Below are 6,738 nucleotides of genomic sequence, written 5' to 3'. Positions count from 1 at the left end.
TTTGAGGACTAACGTGTGCCTGACCCAAGCCATGGTATTTTCAGTTGCCTCATATGCATGGGAAAGCTGGACAATGAATAAGGAAGACCAAAGTCAAATTGACATCTTCAAATTATGGTGTTGGCGAAGAATATTGAATATACCATGGACTGCCAGAAGAACGAACAAATCTGTCTTAGAAGAAGTACAGCCAGAATGCTTCTTAGAAGTAAGGATGGCAAGACTTCATCTCTGGTACTTTGAACATGTTGTCAGGAGGGACCAGTCCCTGAAGAAGGACATCAAGCTTGGTAAAGTAGAGGGTCAGCAAAAAAGAGGAAGCCCCTCAATGAGATGGACTGATGCAGTGGCTGCAATAATGGGCTCAAGCATAACAACAATTGCAGGGATGGCACAGGACAGGGCAGTGTTTTGTTGTGTTGTACATTCGGTCACTGTGAGTCGGAACCAACTCAACAGCACCTAACAACAACAACATAGCCCTATGTGCTAGACACTATTATAACTCCTATTTTACAGATAAGGCAACTGAGATACAGGAATCCCACTGGAATGTTGCTTTCCCAGTGCAATGCGTAAGAATCCCCAGTCTTCATTGTAGAAGTGGCATTTCACCAGGACTTGTGACAGAACATTGGATATTTGCATTTGTAGTAAATAGTCTGAGACTCTAAGAAAAACAGAGTTTTAAAAGATTCCTTGAGCTTGAAATTAAGGTCTCTGGCTCAACTTTTGAAACCTTCTCAGGACTACTCTTCCCCCCAATATCTATATCAACTTTTGCCACAGAATTGATAAAATTATTGCAACTTTCAAGTTTAAGATTATAACAATATATGGGGAAGATAGATGTATCGGTGATGATGAGAGAAATAAGGGTTTTTAAATGAATATGTAAAGATAAACCAACATAAAAATAACCTAAAGGAAGGTGGTGAGGGGACTTAGTAAGTATTTTATAATGATGTCGGAGAAATGATGAAATGCACTTGTGACTTCAGGATTGACGGACAGAATTGCTGGAAGTTAGGATGAGGCTCTGGAGTTAGACCACCTGGGTCAAAACCTTACTCTACTAGTTCCTGGCTAAGTGACTTTAGACTAGTTAACTTTCATAAACTTCAGTTTGCTTCATAAAATTGAAATAATACTATCTACCCCCTTAGTGTTGCTTTGAAGATTTAATGGGATAACATATAGCATGGTTCCTGGTCTATACTAAACTTTAAATAAATGATAGTTTTATTATGGCTCTCATCTCAACAAGTCTGTTTATACTTCCAAAAATTGTGTCTACTAACATTCCTCTCATAAACAGATCTTGAAAGAGGGAGAAGCCAATCTTATTAATGGAGAAACCTATTTTAGTTTAAAATCATTTTATAAACAAGACATGAAAAATCCTTTAGCACAGTGTTTTACACAGTGAGTGCTCAATAAATGGCACATACTAGGATTATGAACCATTATTCACAATTATATAATGGATAAGAAAGGACAGAGGCAAATTAGACCTCACTTTCACCCCATCTAAGCCAAATGCCATGTCCAAAGAATACCAGAACCCTTGTAACTCTCATTTTGCAGAAGCAGGAGAAATCACGTGTGGCCCACTGCTGGGAAGTTGGTCCCATGGTCAAAGCCAGCCCAGGCACCCTAGGAGTAGAACAGCCACAGATCCTTTGAGGGGACAGAGGGAGGGGAAGGCAGTTGGTCAGACTCTCAAGAAGAAAGGGTAGCAGGTGAAGAAAGGAGCTTCCCAGCTGCCAGTTCAGAGAGGCAGGTATGAGGTTATATACACCTGGTAGAAATCAGTATCTATAAATATGGAAGTAAAGAGATCTTTAGGCAGTCTCAAAACTATGTGTAATTAAACCAACATCTAATATTAGTTTAAAGCAGGAGTTGGCAAACTATGGCCCATGAGCCAATCTGGCCTGCTGTCTGTTTTTGTATGGCCTGTGTGCTTAGGATGGTTTTTTTACATTTTGAAATGATTGAAAAAAAATCAAAAGAATGATATTTCATGATATGTGAAAAGTATATGAAGTTCACATCTCAGAGCCATACATAAAGTTTTATTGGCACACAGACACCCCCCCATCCATTTATGTATGTTGATGGCTGCTCTGGCGCTGTAATGTCAGAGTTCAGTAGTTGTGACAGGCCCGCAAAGTCTGAAATATTTACTATCTGGACTTTTCCAGAACAAGTTTTCCCTGGTTTAGAGCACTGTGCTTTGTAGGGTTTTCTCAGTCAGTCATCCACTCAGCAAGCATTCTTGAACCTCGTTCTGTCCGGGCACTAAAGAGACCGAAACTTAGGGAGGCAGGGAAGAGAGAAGAAAGGAAACATACATGCTCATAGTGCTTTAATAGCGAAATGAACACTGTGAGGCAAGCGGCAGGAGGAAATAGCTAGTTAAGAGCGGGCAGGTAGGAGGGTTCAGTAAAGTTTCAGGAAAGAGGTAACAGCTGACCCAGTTCTCAGACATGACAACCCCACAATGAGAAGCAGGCCAGATGCTCTGTTGTTGGGTGCCGTTGTATCACTTCCAACCCATAGCAACCCCCATGTACAACAGAACGAAACACTGCCCGGTCCTGTGCCATCTTCACGATCATTGTTATGTTTGAGCCCATTGTTGCAGCCACTGTATCAATCTATCTCATTGAGGGTCTTCCTCTTTTTCCCTGACCCTCTACTTTACCAAGCAAGATGTCCTTCTCCAGGGACTGGTCCCTCCTGATAGCATGTCCAAAGTACACGAGCCGAAGTCTCACTATCTTCGCTTCTAAGGAGCAATTCTGGCTGTACTACCATCATTATTTTGCAGAAGATACAGAAGCTGAAGGGACACCAATGGCTCGCTTAAGGTCACATGGCAAAACAAGATCAGGGCAAGTCCAGAAACTTCTTCCAGGCTTCTCACTTCCAGACCTATGACTGTGACCTACAGAATCAGCCTGTATGACAATAAAGGAAGAAATCATCTGTGCAACAGGGTGGGAAGCCAACAGAGGGAAAAGGTGAGGTCACTTTCCCCAGAGGTAGATCAGATTCAGTGATGGAAACAACCGTCAGGAGTGGATACTCAAAGTGCTGGCTGGTGAGGAACAAAGGTGACTTCTGAATCACCATGTGAGAATGTAGGCAATTGTTTCATGGACTAGAAGTTTCTATTCTGAGAAGTTTGTGCTGTTTGTGTGTTAAGAAGACTGACACCAAAGCCTGGATTGTGTTACCTTCTTTGGAATCATTGAGAACGCTCCTGGTTTGGAGTCTGGTTTATTTCCACCTCTCTGGTCTAGGACACATCCATGAGAGCCCGGAAGAGGAGAGGAGTGTCTTTTTTAAGTTTAAACATGTTCTAACCTTTTTCTATTTGCTTTGTTTTGTTTTGTTTTAGCAAATGTATTAAATGTCTACCATGTGTTAGAAACTTCTACGTTATGTAATTTCAGTAAACTGTGGTTCCTAGTAAATTACAGTTGTGCTGAACACATACATGTTTCATCTCGTTTTATTCTCATAACCACCCTATGAAATGAAACCTTGTAAATGTGGATGTGGAAGATCAGGGTGAGAATGGAAGAGGAAAAGGGAATGGACATTAGTGGACTGCTGCTACAGGTCAGTTAGGGCCCCTGGTGACACAGAGGTTAAGCCCTCGGCTGCTAACTGAAATTTCAGTGGTGCAAACCCACCAGCTGCTCTATGGGAGAAAGATTTGGCAATCTGCTTCCTTAGAGATTTCAGCCTGGGAAACCCTATGGGGGCAATTCTACTCTGTCCTACAGGGTCGCTATGAGTCTGAATAGCCTCAATGACAATGGGTTTTTTTTATAGGTCAGTTAAAAACAAAACAAAAAACAACCCAAATCCATCGCCATTGAGTCCATTTCGACTTATAGCAACACTATATGACAGGGTAGAACTGCCCCGTACAGTCTCCAAGACTGTAATCTTTATGGAAGCAGACTGCCACATCTTTCTCCTGAGGAGCAACTGGTGGGTTCCAACCACCGATCTTCCGGTTAGCAGCCGAGCACTTTAACCACTGCACCAACAGGCCTTCATAGGTCAGTTACTGGACTTTTTTGAGGGGCTACATTCACATTTTATACTTACAGAGGTCCTGTGGATAGTTTTATAAACAATTCCCATGTAAGTACAATAAACTTTCATTACATTACATTTATGGGCAAACTATTAACCTTCAAAGGTTTCTTACTTATAAATTTGTTTTCGTTTTCAATTGACACTTTTTGTGCAAAAATGATTTGTGTGTGTTTTGGTTTGAGATGGACGACATCACAATTTTCCTCATTAAAACAAATTATATATATATATATATGTATGTATTTTCATTTAATGTTCAATCCAATAAACATGACCAAGATGTACTTGTGAAAGGCAAGATCAAAATGTGATTGTAACTTCCTTTATCAACCCTATTATCCCTTATTTGAAAACAGAATGTGTTAATAACAAGGAGGTAAGTGAGCTGGTGCACGAGATTGATCTGCATGATGTCCAGAGAAGGGTACCCCAATATCAAGGGCATCCTGACCACTTGACGCAGATATTCTTATTTATGCATTTATTGGAAAAGGGTGCCTGAGACCATCGTAGCTCAAAGACCCTAGCTAATTAGATCACCTAGTTGACTCGTTACTTGGATTTCATGATTAGAAAGCATCTTATTATAATGATTTAGCTTCCTTTGGAGACTGTCCTAGAAGAACAAGAAAACACGCATATTCAGATCCTCCTGACAGTTATCTGACATTGTAAAAGGAAAAAAAAAAAAGGAGGAGGAGAAAGTGAAGGAAGAGAATTTGGGGGAGGGAGGAGTGAGAAGGAAATAAAGGAGTGGGAGGAGAAGGGAAAGAAAAAAATCTGAAAATTGTTGTATATACTAGTCTCTGGTGAGTTTAAGACTGAGTCTGGTTTCCTTTAGGGGAGCTGAAAGGGCCACACCCAGCAGAGAATTATTCTTCCTTTATCCCATGAAGGTAGCCATCCAGGGAAGCTGGTCCTGAACAGCCAGTTGGTCTCCTTTCTGATCCTTTCAAGCATGGGTGATGACAGCCCTAGGGCAAAGAACCTAGATAATTGTCAAATGAAGGAATGTTTGATCACTCAGAGCTCCCTCTATTGGTCAGAGCTAAATTAAGTGAAAACCGGTTGTCGTGGAGTTGATTCTGACTCAGGGCGACCCCATGTCTGCAGAGTAGAACTATACTTCATAGGATTTTCAATGGCTGATTGTTCAAAAGTAGATTGTCAGGCCTTTCTTCCCAGGGGTCTCTGGGTGGACTTGAACCTCCAGCCTTAACCATTTGCACCACCCAGCGACTCCAAATGAGGTTAGGCCTAAATCCTTCTTATGTTCCCACTGAAGTACCAATGCCAGAGTAGAACGAATGCAAACATCAGAAGTCTAGCAGAATATCCAATCTGATTTGTCACGAACACACAATTATTTTGAATTCACGAGATTAATTGACTTGCTACGTTCTCAAAATATATTATGGTTAACACTTGCACATTGTACAAGACTCAAAATGTACAAAATAGTATATAGGGAAAATTTTTACACTCACACCTGTCCCTCAGTCATTTTTTCTCCTCTTCAAAGGCAACTAATATTACCAATTTTTTCATACCAAGAGGGATTTTAGGCATATCAAGCCATTGCATGTATATAAAATTTGTCCAATAGACAGTAGCATATAATATACACTATTCTGCTCCTCCACCTTTGTTTATGCATTAACAATCTTTATTAAGGATTATTTCTTATCAACATTGAAAGAGCTTTTGTTTTTATCATTCATAAAGAGCTCATTCTTTTCTATGATTGCATGCTATTCCATTATATGGATGGACCGTAATTTATTTAACCAGGCTTGTGTTGGTGGGCAATTAGGTTGTTTCGCATTTTTGCCATTATGAATCATGCTGCAGAGAATAACACCAGATAACAGAAATATTTTATTATGCAAAAATTTTAAGCTAAATTGTTGGTGAACGTTGACATTGCCTGAAACTGCCCTATGTATCTTTAGAGGCTTTTGAATGTATCCGAGGGTGGAGTGTATATCAATCTGCTACTGAACTTGACCCTGGGAATGGCACCATTTTCCCCACACACAGGGGAGAACGCCACCATCTATTAATAATATGTAGCTGTGGATGTAAATACTCTTGGGGCTCCATAATCTTAAATCTATGTCCAGTCCTTCCTCCCATTCTCTCTCCCCCATCCCAGTTCTCACAGTCTCCAACCCTGACCTGACTTGACCTTCCCTGGGGGTTCTTCTTGGAGCTGCTGGTTATCCTATGGCCTGAGAATAGGGAGGTGTCATGGATTGAATTATGTCCCCCAAAAATATGTGGTCAACTTGGTTAGGCCATGATTCCCAGTATTGTGTGGTTGTCCTCCATTCTGTGATTTTCCTATGTGTTATAAATCATAATCTCTGCCTGTGGTTAAAGAGGACTAGGGGTGGGATTGTAACACCTTTACTAAGGTCACATTCCTGATCCAGTGTAAAGGGAGTTTCCCTGGAGTGTGGCCTGGACCACCTTTTATCTGACAAGAGATGAAAGGGAAGCAAGCAGAGAAGGGGGGACCTCATACCACCAAGAAAGAAACACTGGGAGCAGAGCGTGTGCTTTGGACCCGGGGTTCCTGTGCAGAGAAGCTCCTAGTCCAGGGGAAGATTGATG

Source organism: Trichechus manatus, unplaced genomic scaffold (assembly GCF_000243295.1).
Source record: "Trichechus manatus latirostris isolate Lorelei unplaced genomic scaffold, TriManLat1.0 scaffold00141, whole genome shotgun sequence".
Lineage (NCBI taxonomy): Eukaryota > Metazoa > Chordata > Mammalia > Sirenia > Trichechidae > Trichechus > Trichechus manatus.
The sequence above is the reverse complement of the archived record's forward strand: the minus strand, read 5'-3'. Positions refer to the sequence as shown.